At 35.2% G+C, this 14,954-nt stretch overlaps 1 protein-coding gene across 1 annotated transcript in view; it reads left to right on the top strand.

Moving 5' to 3' along the window:
* Positions 1–14,954, top strand: part of vsg (visgun) — a 127,206-nt gene that overhangs the window by 88,536 nt on the left and 23,716 nt on the right. The window lies entirely within an intron of this gene.

Below are 14,954 nucleotides of genomic sequence, written 5' to 3'. Positions count from 1 at the left end.
AATTTAGCTTGGGCTTGTCTTGTTTTTTATCCAGTATCCTTATAATTGTTCTACAGATTTTCTGAAATTATTTTGTCCTACGTGTTTTAGATATATTGTAAGTATGCAACCTAAATAAACTGCCACCTGTTCTGGTATTTTATCTGCCATGACTCTATCTTATGATCGTCTTCCTTTAAATTCCGTGATTTTTATATTCTTTTGTGAAATCTTTCAATTATACGGTTGGCTTATTTTATTTAATTTATAAACTTATTTTTGTAGGCCATCTTCGTTATCCTGTAATATAATCTGATTATCTGCTTACAGCATTGTATTGATAAGTTCTTTTGATTAACTTGGACACCTTGTTTTACAAGGGTGGTCTGAAAAGTTATTATTACGGGTATCTCCATGGCGTCAGTAGACTCTTCATGAGAGACCCAAACTATGAAAACAATATCTGTCATATCTCTTCTTGAATTCATTTACAGACGAAGAACTCACTACTGAGTCATGCAATGCATTCCACTCATTCACCACCCTCAATGCAAAAAACCTCGTTCTCACACCCTTGTTAACCACACCTTTCCTTAATTTCCAGGGATGACCATTTGTTCTTCCATCACTATCACACAGCTGAAACATTTCCCCTGCATCAATCTTATAAAAACCTTTTAGTAATTTAAATGTTTCTATCATATACCCTCTTCACCTATCAACCAACCTCTGCAATCCACAAGCTCTCAATCTGTCAATGTAGGGAGCATTTTTTACATCACTCACCAACTTAGTCACTCTCCTCTGAACCCTCTCCACAACCTCCTCATCTCCAAAGGAATCCAGGTGACCCAGATCTGAGCACAGTAATCCAAATGTGGAAGTATCAATGCCTTATAAAGGGGAATAATAACCTCTTTATCTTTTGATGTTAGTGTGTTCCTCAGTAACCAAATAATCCTATGTGCAATCTTGGACACCTTGGCAGTGTGTCCCCTGAACTTCATCTCCCTATCCACCAACACATTCAAGTCCCTAGCCTCATCAATCTCTTGGAGTACTGTTCCATCAGTGTAGACACATCTGGTAATCTTTTATTCTCAAAATGCATAACTTACACTTTTCCACATTGAACTGACATCCATTACCTTTTGCCAACTTATTTAAATCATCCTGCAAACTCTCAACATCAGCTTGATTTTTTTATAGTAAATTTAGTTTAATCCTTTATCCAAGTGTAAGCAAACAAAGTTTGCACCTGAAGTATCTTCAGGACTGAGGCAACTCATGGTAAAAGTGGACCAAGCTGTCATCACTACTTGTCTTAGTATCTCCCATAATGCAAAGCACATCTCCTTGCAGACACATATCATGCTATGCATTAAGGGAAGGGCCACTACCCAGACCGGTTTCAACCTTTATTGAGGTCTCATCAGTGGGAGTCAGACCCAGAGGTGGTGATACCAAGGTGGGAGTAATGGAGATGTCATATTTACCTATATGAGTTGGCAAAAGGTGTCTCACCTTATTATTAAATAAGTCTGGATTTAGATTTAGAGCTTGATTTTTTATTGTGCTACCCAACTTTGCATCATCAGCAAACAACTGAATATCTCTCTTTAAGCCATTTCCTATATCATTTATGTACAAAATAAACAATAATGGCCCAAGCACAGAGCCCTAAGGCACCACTGGTCACCTGCCTCATCCTGCGCTCTGCTCTTCCATACATTACTTTCTGGTATCTCCCCATGAGCCATTCTCTTATCCATATCACCAGTTTAGTATCCATCCCCATCTGCTCCAATTTGTGCAACAGTATTCCATGGGGTATCCTGTCAAAAGCCTTAGCGAAATCTAGAAGTACCACTGTTTAGCCATTTCCTTTGTCCAACTCAGATGTCATTCTATTATAAAAAGTTAATAAATTGCTAAGGCAGGAGCGACCTTTAACAAAACCATGTGGGCCCCTATAGAGTATCATATCCTGATCCACCCATTCTTGAATTTTGTCTTTAACCAACTTTTCCAATACTTTTACCAACACTCCTGAGATGGTGATTGGTCTGTAATTAACTACTGCAGTTTTAGAGCCATCTTTATGCAAAGGAACTACTTTGCCTGCCTTCCACTCCCTAGGGACCATACCAGAGTTCAAACTTAAGTTAAATAACACCAAGTAAGAGGCATTGACAATTCCTTTGCACATTCATGCAACACCCAAGCTGATATTCCATCTAAACCTACGGCAGTGTTTGCCTTTAAATTTTGCAATATACTAAGTACCTCTGATTTCTTAACTTCAATTCTCACATTAGTTATTGCTATAGGTACAGAGATATCCTCACTTGGGTGATAGACTTTTGAAAAGTGATCACTCAGTAACTCTACTATTACATCTGAATTGGTCACCTCAATACCATCATCACCCACTAAAGTTATCCTTCTGAAGTCATTCTTCCTTTTACTTGCCACAATTCTCAGCCTAACAATGAAAAAACAAATTTATAATTTCAAAATTACTTTTATTTTTCAACATAATTTCCCTTAAGACTAATATATTTATTCAAGCGATGCTCCAGCGCCATTATCCTGTTCCTGTAGTGGTTCTCAATAAGATCTGCAAAATACCCCTCTACAGCTGCAATCACCTTTTGATTTGAAGAAAAACGCTGACAAGTGAGGAAGAGTTTTAGTTTTGGGAAGAGGTAGAAGTCAGAGGGAGTCAAATCTGGGAAATAGGGTGGATGTTCCAACAATTTCAAAGTGCAGATCCCTTAATTTTTCCATTGCCAAAACACTTTTTTGGGCAGGTGCATTGTCCTGATGAAAGATGATTTTTTTTCTTCTGCAAACCGGGTCTTTTCTCATGAATTTTTTCGTCTAGTCCGGTTAAAAGATCAGAATAATATTCCCTGGTTCTTGTTTTACCCTTTTCAAGATAATTAATAAACAAAATGCCTTTAGCATCCCCAAACACCGATGCCATGACCTTTTCTATTGATGGAACCGACTTTGTCTTCTTTGGCACTGAATAACTGGCTTCTGTCCACTGTTTTGACTGCTGTTTAGATTCTGGTGTGTAATGGCGAATCCATGTCTCATCCATAGTAATAAATCGATGCACAAAATCAGTTTTATTCTTGTTAAAACGTTCCAAGCACTGTTCAAAGATTTTCATGTGAGTGCGTCTTTGATCTGCTGTGAGCAAGTGCGGCACCCATCTTGCACAAAGCTTTTTCATTTGCAATTCTTCGTGCAAAACATATCCTACAGTTCTTTTGAAATGCCTATAGTCTCAACAAATTCACTCTCTTTGACTTGCCAGTAATCCAATACCATACCATACCGTGTGCTTGATAAATGATTTTGGTGGTGTTACACTTTTTGGACGTCCTTCACGTGGATCGGATCATCTTCAAGGCTGCGATTTAACTCATGTGGCTCCGTTTAAACTCAGCAGCCCTTTTCTTAATTGTCTAAAACGAAGGTGAAGAGTGCCCATAAACTTTTATGAATTTCTTTTGGCACTAAACCTTCTTTTACAAAGAATTTTATAACCAACCAACCAATACTCAATTTTATCCATTTCAAGGGATACATACAACACTTTTGCTTCAGACAGCTGTATAAAACAAACTACTTGATAGAATGACTTGCAATTGCACATGGATAAGAGCTTATGACAGGTGTACCAAGCTATGGGGGGGGGGGGAATCTTGCTGATGGTGTTGCCATCTATGGTCGAGGCCAAGAACTTTTCAGACCACCCTCGTATTTTCATCATCATTGGCCATTGTAATTGTAACTTAATTTTTGCGTCTGTATATAAACTTTCATCATTCAGTTGTGAAACCACCGCCCTGCTTATTTGGAGGCCTAGAGTGACTTGGAAAAAAAAAAATTCCATGTTTGGTCTCTAGAGCATGGTTTCTGTACTATGTGAAAAATAAATTAAAAAATATAAAACTGATAAACTGGGGGAGGGGATTCTTATCCCATCCACGGTACAAAATGTACTGTAGGTTTGAAAATACCTTTCATGGGTGGGGGCAACATAAAAAAGCAAACCTTATATAGCTTGTATTAAATATACTGAATATTCATGTGGTTGCATTGTACTCATCTATAAATACTAAATGCATCTCCAAAGTAAATTCACATCTTTTTTTTTTTTTTTTTTATAACTTGTTTCAAGATATAAATATTATCTATATATGATCTTCCATGTCTAAAACCTGCAATAAAATAATATTGCAAACAATCTACTTTGAGAAGAACAATGTAGATTATTTGCAATATTATTTTATTCAAAATTTCTATAATATTTTGTAACTTGTTCAATAAACTTATTTCTCTGTAATTTCCACAGTTGAATCTATCTCCTTTCTTTAATATAGGTATAATCTTAGCTTTTAACCATTCTAATGGAATTTCCTCTGGCAGTTGTTAACTTTAAGAATTTTTTATGATACTTTGAAACTGTATTTATTATTCAGGCCTCCACGGAGTCAAGAGACTCATCGTGGGAAGACCTTCCTAGGAAACAGTCTATCATGCCATTCACTGACCGTTCTTGCTCTCACCACTATCGAGCAATGGATTCCACGGTTCAACCACCCTCCACGCAAAGAAACTACTCCTAACCCTCTTGCTCACAGCTTCCTTTCGTAACTTCCAGGGATGGCCCCTTGTCTTTGCTCCTTCCCACTGTTCCACCAAGTGAAAGAACTCCCTAGTGTCAATCCTGTAACTGCCTCTCAACAGTTTAAAAGTCTTGATCATATCACGTCTACTTCTTCTATCCACCAAACTCTGCAGTCCACACTACCTCAGCTGATCCTCATAACTAACATTGTACAGTTCTGAAACCATCTTTGTTATCTGCCTCTGTACCCTTTCCACAGTTAATTTATCTCCTTCAGATCCTGGGGACCAAATTCGAGAACAATAGTCTTAAGTGTGGTCTGATCAGAGTCTTATACAATGGAATGAAAACTCTTTTATCTCTGCAGGTCAGCATCCTTCTCAGTATTGCAGCAATCCTCTAATCAAGTCCATTTTCTATTTTTTTTTTTTTAAACATTGATTGCTTCTTTTAACTTCCAATGTATATACACTGATTTCATTTGATTTCCTTAATATTTTGTAAGACATTTTTCATCTTCAATGTATATCTTCTGCTGTATTAATAAATCTAACCACTGAGTTTTATGTTTATCCCCCCCACACACACACACAAAAGGCAGAAGAGTCTATAGCAAACAGATGCCGTGTGAGGGCAGGGTCATGAAGTGATCTGTTGATATTCTTTCTGAATTGTTGAAGATTGTAGGCCTTTGGAAATGCTTCATGTGAGGAAGACTGGTCTACAGATTTGAAGTGGAAGGAATGAAAGATGACCCAGAATAGCAGGTTTGGTGAGAATGCAATTCGACTCTAAAAGGATGCTGAACAGCTGAAGTACACGTTCCTGTAGACTAGCAGCAATATGAGGCATAATGGGTGCTAGTTCTGATGAATAGTAGCCATGGGAATATCTGTAGAAGAGAGATACAATGCAGAAATTGATCTTCTATTGGATAGTGTAAGAGAAGTGTCATTTAGCAACCAGACTGCCCTTTTTCTGAACAGCATCAAGAATTTTTAGGGAGGTCTTAGGTGCACCACCCATACATGAGAGCAGTACAGGTAACCCTCGTATAACACGGTTTCGATATAACGCAGTCTACAAGTTATAATAACCCTTGTTCAACGCAGTATTTATACAACGCGGTTTTGATATAAGATGGTCTACAAACTGTAGTAACCCTTTATCTTTTCATATATTTTTCAACGTGCTACTTAAAAATCCAGTTTTTATCTTCGTTAAATTTGTGTCTGCCCATGTCACGCATCTAGTTATAAGTAGCGAATTTATATTAGGGGAAATACCCTTTAGCACGCATATGTGTCAATTGTTTACTTTGTAAAGTATTTATTGTTGAAAATTGTCTTCTTATTCTGCCAGGAAAGTGCATTAAAAGTCAAGTGTGTTTAATATCAAGCTGAGCATTTATTTTCTTGTGAGTTACATACAATATGTAATGCTTTTTTATGTAAAAAATTAATTTTTATAGTAATGGCCACTTAGAGCACTTTTGCGACATGATTGAAAACAAAATTAGGGAATTAATTGATGGGAAAATAGATTTAAATGAGGAGGAACTGGTACAATTAATAGATGAAGTTCGAACCAAATGGCGGGGAAAGTTTTGTCGAAGATTCTGATTGTGATGAATTGGTTAAAGAATTCAGTTTAAAGAAATTAGCAGAAGGATTGAACTTGGCAAGAAAGTTTTTTATGGATAATGATCTCTCAATGGAGTGCTCCGGAAAATTCACGAGACAATTGGATATTTGTTTAGCTCCTTATTATGAAGTTAATAAAAAAATTTCAGCATAGTGGTAAGCAAGTGTAAAAATTCGATGTTGCCAGAATAAATTATCTAAAAACATTGACTTTTTACAGTAGGAATTCACCTGAAATTTTTTGTAAAAATGTATATTTTAACCACCTAAAGGCATCTGTATAAAGAGCAAAATAAGCCCAAAGGGAATTAACTCGCTCATTGTTTAAGAAGGGATGTGGAAGTATTGAACCAAGAGCATTGCCCGAAATTTGGCATGTCTTTTGAAGATTGTTTGCAAGACCTGTCACAGGTGACTTTCAAGGTCAATATTGAAAGGGCGCAGCACGAATCAAAAAGAAAGGCCTGTAGGCAAGATTAAGGCAGTAAAGGGGGGAAGCAAGATTGTCGGCGAATTTTCGAGAAACATTATACAGGGTTCTCCAAACTACTAGCAAGACTCGCACAGGGACGCTAGGGGTCCCAAAAACTTAATCAAAGGTGCAGGGACTCTGGTGTATAAAAGGATTGGTTCGAAGATGAGAAAGGCTTCCTTTTCTTCATCCTGGGTGAACCATCCACAAGAGATCGAGGATCCGAGTTGCTGTAACTTCCAGAGGGGAGGGGTGGAGAGACCCGTCCACCAAAGTCGTTCCAGTAACAGCTAAAAATATCCGGAGGCGATAGTTAAGGAGAAATCGTGCCACAAAGGTCCTGTAGTTGAATAAGTGCGACCAGGCCTATGCAGAAATCCTTTGCCGGGCAGTTCAAGATGCCAGAATGCCTACCCTATATCCCGCCTGCTGCTACGACTATTCATTGGTGTCGCTTTGAGGAGAATTCCAAAACACAGAACGGAGGAGAGAAACCCCATTGAAGCGCCAGAATAAGGAAAGAAGGACGGAAGACACATACAAGATAGGAAGAGACCCATGTGAGTCTACATATTCATTTATTGTTTATGAATTAAGAAAGAATTCCCTATCGAACTGTTAAATTGTCTAGTTTATGGAGATAGTATTTAGAGTGTTAATATTTCTTGTAAATGTGTGTAATCGCAAATGAGTGAAGCATGAGCGCAGTTAATTTCCCTTGGAGAAAATGTTGAGCTATTGAAATTTCTTTAATGAATTATAGGTGTACTTATGATTGAATTACACATGTAAGATAGGAAGAGACCCATGTGAGTCTATACATTCATTTATTGTTTATGAATAAAGAAAGAATTCCCTATCGAACTGCTAAATTGTCTAGTTTAAGGAGATAGTGTTTAGAGTGTTAATATTTCTCGTAAATGTGTGTAATTGCAAATGAGTGAAGCATGAGCGCAGTTAATTTCCCTTGGAGAAAAGATTGAGCTATTGAAATTTCTTTAATTGATTATGTGTACTTATGATTGAATATTGTGATAGAGTATGTTCTTGCTATCATATCATTGGAATATTTGAAACTCAATGAGGTTGATTGTATAAATATAATTGCCTAGATTATGATGAAGGGTTTGAAAGGAATGAGATTCTGAGAGATAATTTTGTATAAATGTATGTTGTATTTTGATTGATGCTAAATTAGGAATGTCGAGCACAACTAACGATTTCATGTTATAGGTATAACTTCCTAATATTTGTATTATAAAGTATGCTTGTTGAAGGTCCAACTAAGTAAGTGCGAGAGAATGTAATAGAAACCAAGTTGAGTGATTGAGAAAGACTAAGAATTATCTTTCATAAATAAATCTTGTGATCTCATGTGATATGTATAATTATTTAATCAGAAATTAAACTTGTTATTGTTGATAAAAAAAAATAGTTGTCCGATTCAATCTTTTTGTAATGCACTGATTCATAAAAAAAAAAACACTATTCCAGACCTGATGGCAGAATCCCAATGATTAGTAGTGATTTATGAGTAAATTTTGCCATGACTGCAAACCTTGGCTAAAATAGGATAAGTGATTAATTGATCTACTAGGGTATAAAAACTTTCTTTTGCCTATAGGGGAAATTCAGAGGCGCAGTCTTCAATCAAATAAATATCTGGAGATCCCAGGCAAGAAAAATTATACTTAAGGTAGAACAATAAAGAAGGGAAATAATAGAAAACGAATATTAAGTTAAAGAAACATATAAGATAAGATATAAGAATATATAGAGAAGAGTCCTTTCCCATATATTACACAAGGTCTTATTACTGACTTCTTGATAACTAAAGCAACTGAAGTATTATACAAATTGGAGAATTATACAAATGATGTCCAAGAGATTTCAAGTGATGACGACGTCAGCCATTTGTAAATAAAGAACATCTACGAAATGTTAGTTTTGAAGACAGTGATGATTAAAATATACACTTTATTTTATTTTGCCTAAAACATTTATGTATTATGTGCAATGAAGTTTACGTACAATTTACAATTTTTTTATAATTTTATACTATGTATTTGTTTCATAGTTTATATGTTTTCTTTACTTACATGAATTACCTGAATTAAATGAAAATATATTTTTGTTGGATATGTCATTGTTTATATAATCTTAAAAAAAAAAAAAAAATTTGGGAACATAACCCTACTTTTTCTATGTGATCTGAGTCTCGCATAACGCGATTTATATAACGCAGCATTTCTATGAACCTAACATTTGCGTTATATGAGGATTACCTATATTCCAATGTTGATTGGATTTGAAGCTTCTTTATTATGGCTTTAGCTAATTTTTCTTATCTCTGTATTTGAAGAAGTGCTATATCCTAATTATTTTTCTTTTATTGCATTTTCTGTAATTGTGTCCTAAATTTTTAATGGTTTTTCTTTTATTTTTCCTTCCGAAAACTTCAGACACCGATTTATTAATTATTCTAATGTTCTTAATTTTATCTTCTTTTGAGTAAATAAAATAAATGATAACATTAATCATGATCAACCTAATATTCTAATTTCTTGTAATAGATATACTTTGCATAGTTGTTTTATTTTTTCAAATTTTGTTAATCTTAGTAAATTTTAGAAAGTACTGAATGAAATAAACATGTACATCTTTCCTTTTTTCCAAAAAAAAAAAAAACAATGTTATTTTTAAATTATTGAAAATGCAAAAGTATTAGTTCTTCACAGTATTATTTATACAAATTTCTTCATATTTACCTACAACATTTGAGGTCTCATGCTGTCAATATATACAGGAATACCTCGATTATCGCGGTTATTGTTGCCACGAAAAATACTGCAATAATCGAATCCGTGATAATCGGGATAAATAATGCATGTAAAATGGGTGATCATTGCCAAGGATTTTTCAAATCTATTAATTAAATTTTATATATGAAGTAAAAAAGAAATGTGTTAAACGTGTTAAGTAAAAAATGAAGGTTCATTTAGAAAAACAAGATTATTCTTTAATCTTTATGTATATATAAGGAGTACATACAGTAAATACAGTTATTCTTTCTTGGATAAAAATTGGTGTAGAGTTTCTGGTGGAATTTTTTCTTTCTTTTTTTCTTCGTATAAAACTGTAGCAACGAATGGAATTTTCAGTTTCCTGATGAACTTTCATTGATCGCTCGAGATTAGGATCGCTGTTCAAGGTTTTTTTTTTTTTTAATTTTCAGCAATTCTAAACATTTCGTCCAATTTCTTTGAAGGTAAATTCCTTCGGCGCCATGTCAATTTGTTCGTCATTATCATTGATTTGAGCATCGTAAGCAAGTTCTCTCCTGAGGTTAATTAGGTCTTCATCATCCAGCTCCTTATCATGTGACTGAAACAGGTCCTGAACATCACCTTTTTCGTTTTCTTTTAGTCCTAGATTGAAGCCAAGCTTAGTTATGTCATTGATAACATGGGTTACTTCATTTTCAAATCCTTTATTCCTCATTGTGCAAATGATTTTAATCTTTTGCCACCTCGCTCTCAGGTTGCTAGACGTTACTTCACTCCATGCTTCCTTGACATTCTCAATGCAATTTTTGATATTGAATGCCTTCCAGAATTCTGTCAAAATCGTAGCTTCATCTCTAGGCTTTTCTATTGCTTGAAAAAGTTCTTCGTAGGTAATATGCCTTAAAGGATGCAATTACAGCTTGATCCATTGGCTATATGATGGAAGTGGTATTAGGTGGTAAATAACTTTTACATTTTCACACAAATCATTCAGTGCTGTTGAATGACAAGGTGCATTATCAATAATATTTTAAAATCAAGATTTAATGACTTGCAGTAAATCTTTTGTCCTTGAAGTACCTTTCAGCTTCAGGACAAAAACAGTTTTTAAAAAACCAATCCTCAAAACTAGTTTTTGTCATCCAAGTTTTTCTATTGAATCTCCAATGAAAGGAGAAAATTTTTATCTAAACTTCTAAGCAGGCAAGAATTTTGTGAACGATAAATAAAGAGAAGCTTCATCTTGTAATATCCAGAAGCATTGCCACACAGTAAAAGTGTTACACGCTCCTTCGAAACATTGTAGCCAGGCTGTGATTTTTCATTTTTTGCTAAAAATGTTTTAGTAGGCATTTTTTTCCATAGTAAACCTGTTTCGTCAGCATTAAATATCTGATCATCGGTATAATTTCCTTCTTCAATGATCTGTTGCAATTCACCGGGAAAACTAGCTGCTGCTTTTTCATCGGCACTTGCAATTTCACCTTGTACACGAACACTATGAATGCTCGATTGCTTTTTGAACCAATCAAATCACCTCGAACTTGCAGAGAAAGTTTCTTCCACTACTGTTGCTGAATCATTTTCACTTTCTAATTGTTTTCTTTTTAAAGTTTCAAACAAATTCGATGCTTTTGTTTTTATAGTCATTTGACTAAGAGGAATTCTTAGTCAAATGACACTAAGAATTCCTTTTGGTTTCAATCTTCTATCTACGCTGACAATAGCTTTTCCATTTCAGTCATAAGATGGCTTCTGTTTCTCGTAGTTTGGGACCCAGACGAGGTCAATGCACTTTGTCCTAGTTGCTTATAGTTTGCAGCGTAGTCTAAAATATGGCGAACAGTTGATTCATTTAGACCATACTCCCTTGCAATTTTGGCTTTGGTTATGCCTGCTTCATACTTATTTATCATATGCAACTTATCTTCTAAGCTGATCACTCTACGTTTCTTCTTGATAGCTGTAGACTTGATATCATCCTTGTTTCTTTTAGCATTCATTGTAGGAGTAAATAAGAAGAGAAATAAATATCCACATGTACTTCAGGCAAAGGCGGACAGTTATTGGTGAGTGGTGAGCAGGCATCGTCGAATAAAAATGAAGCGCTACAAGAGAGCGATATCTGGAGAGTGGCGACTCAAACTGATGTAGTGGGCTACATCTCACAGCTGCGATAATTCTAATTTTCTAGCGCAACAATTGGAATTTTGATATCAAATTATAAATCAAGAATCGCGATAATAGAGGTATTCCTGTAGTCATTTTTGTTATATTTATTTAACTGAATATTATTATTTTACGGGCACCTCCATGGAGTCCAAACCCTCATCGTGGGAGATCCAAACTATCCACACAATCTATCGCACATGCAACCCATTCCACTCATTCACAACTCTCCAAGCAATAAATCTGGTATTCACATCCCCTACTGATTACTCAACTTCCAGGGATGATCTCTTGTTCTGGCCCCTCTATCCAAGTGCTGAAACATTTCCCCTACATCAATTCTATAAAACCCTTCAAGGTGTTTCTTTTATCCTCTTCTTTTCTCCTACCACCCAACTTTTGCGATCTACACACCCTCCGTCTATCCTCATATGGAACATTCTACAGACCATCTTGGTCACTCGCCTCTGAATCTTTTCCATCACTTTCTGATCCCCAATAAACCCAGGAGACTAGCCTTGAGCATAGTAATCCAGATGTGTACGTATCAAGGGCCATATAAAGAGGAATAAAAACTTCATCTCTACTTGTTAATGTGTTCTTCTATAGCCAAGTAAATTTATGAGCTACTTTAGCAACCTTAGCAATATTTCTCTAAACTTTATCTACCATCACCTCTAAATCTCTAGCTTCATCTTTTATTCTGGAGTACAGCTCCATCAGTGTGGTACGTAGCTTGTAATCTATTTATCAATGAGTGCATAACTTTAAATTTCTACATATTAAACTGACACCTATTATCTTTTGCCCATACTGAAAGCCTATTTATATCATCTGCAAGCTCTCCACATGGCCTTGATCAACTATTACTCTATCTAATTTTGCATTATCAGCAAACAACTGAATAATTCCTTTTAGGTTATTTCCTAAAAGGAATTATTCAGTTCCTTTAAACAGTAGTGGTCCCAGCACCTGAACCTTGCAGTGCAGCACGCCACTAGTCACTTGTTTTGGCCTTGATTCTGCCCCTCCATATATCACTTTTCGATATCTGTACAACAGCTACCCTCTTATCCACATTTCCCCGTTTCTTCTAATTTGCATAACAGTTTCATGTGGTATTTTTCAAATGCCTTTGTAAAATCTAGCATCATCATTGTGTAGCCATTTCCTTTATCTAAGTCAGCTGTTACTGTGATATAAAAAGTTAGTAAATTATTAAACCATGACCGACCCTTCACAAAGTAATGTTGCCCTTCATACAGTATCGTGTTTTGATCCACCCATTCTTGAATTCTCTTTGACTAATTTCCTACTACTTTGCTTGTGTTACTGCTTTGTTTTTGTCTATAATTTTGCTACTGCAGTTTTAGAACTTCTCTTATGAAAGGGAATTATTTTGCCCTCTTTCCCAATTTCATAAAACTGATTGGAATCCTCTTTTCTAACTTCTTCAGGCAAAAACTACTATAATATTTAAGCAACTTCTGTTGTTGTTTTTTAATTTAGCTGTTATAATTCAATCATATATAAAAGTATTTTGGTAATTTTTCCATTTATTATCCATTAATAATATAATCTATATCTTTTGTCCTCTTAACTTTTTTTATCACTACTGCATTAATATTTTTATTTTTTAGTTATTTTCTAATTATAGTTCTTTTGAAAAAAAAAAATAATCCATTATTTTATTTTATTTTATTTTTTTTTCTAATGAACTTTCCATGTGAAGCTTCTGAGTTAGATATTTTTAATCAAGGTAACCAACCTTATGCAGAACCTCCCCAACCTTGGAGGACCAGGATCTATCTTTTTGTCCGGTATTTACCTCTTGACCTGTTCAGCTATGAATGCCTACCAATAGCATAGCTACCCTCCTTCTGTACCAATCAAAACTTGATTAGTATAGATGGGAGTTTTATGAAGGGAAAATTCATTATTTTATGTTTTTCATCAAAAGTTAGATTGCCAATCGAAGTTATGTTTTGAAGGGTCTTATTAATCATATCACGTTATTGATCATATGTTATGCTTTAGTAAGTGATCACTTCAGTGAGTATAAATCCCATTAACTGTTCAGAATACTGTGGTGGAACTAGATTGAAAGGATAGAGATGGGCAAGGTGGAGGTATTAAAATTATTGCAAGAGCTGAATTTCATTATGGCAGTAGGATTGAATGCAATATTAGAAAGGGTGCTGAAGAACATTAGCATTTCTTGTGATGATTGTTCTGTGGCAAAGGAAACCAAGATAATTCCATTATACAGGGATGTAGTTCGAACAGAAAGCAACCAGTTATGCTGGAGAACTGCATCCAAATGTAGATAGACAGTACCTTGACCTCTGTAGAGGATAGATGATACTGATAGGAGAGTGGTGGACAGGTATTAAAGAGGAATAATCTCGGCACTACCGAGCTTAAATAGGATCATGTGGTAACCTGCTGGTTACCACATAATTCTATTCTTGGGTATTGGGATTTGTTTGAAGAGTAATATGTTATTGGCTTCATTGGCAAATGCAGCTTCAATGAATCTTTTAAAGAAAAGACCTTTAAAACCTCTCTAAAAATTCTTGATGCTTCCAGAAGAGAGTAATTCAGCTGATAGATGATTCTTTCCTCACAGAATCACTTCAGTCTATCTCAGATACAATGTTTCAGCTCTCGTGTCTCTTCTACAGGTACTTCCATGATCACTGCACCAGTGAACAGACAAACATCATCCTGTTTCTCTTGGCTCTTAACTAAGAGTTGCAGCTTCCCAACATCCCTCACAACTGCAACCACATTAAACCAGTTATTCTCTTTCTCATTTAATCCATCTGCCACTGTCCTCTGGAGCCTCCTTTAACATATTTCCCAACATTTTCAATACCTCCAAGCTCTTCTAGAAAAATGTCACTAGATTTCCTCTTTCTCAATCCTTGCCTGGGGTGGAAACCTTCCTGGATTTTGATTCCAGCTAATCTTTTCCATTCTGTGTTATGATGCTCATTATTTATGGTGTTAATACGAACGAATAAAGCAAATCTCAAATTCTTCACTTCAAGCATTTCATATTTTATGTCTGATTGATGGGTATACTGATAAGTATGTCATTTATGTATTGTTGAAAATTTTTTCACTTGGTTATACTATAAATTCAGGATGCCAAGAAATTATATTCTTAGTTTAATCCATTATATAAATGTAAGAAATAGTGTTTGTGTGAAGTATCTTCATGATTAGGCTACTTCTATGTATATAGGGGCTAA

The sequence above is a fragment of the Typopeltis vanoorti genome, chromosome 14 (genome assembly GCF_054136105.1).
Source record: "Typopeltis vanoorti isolate ZY-2024b chromosome 14, IOZ_Tvanoo_1.0, whole genome shotgun sequence".
Classification (NCBI taxonomy): domain Eukaryota; kingdom Metazoa; phylum Arthropoda; class Arachnida; order Uropygi; family Thelyphonidae; genus Typopeltis; species Typopeltis vanoorti.
Note: the sequence above shows the minus strand (reverse complement) of the source record. Positions and strands in the feature narration are given on the sequence as shown.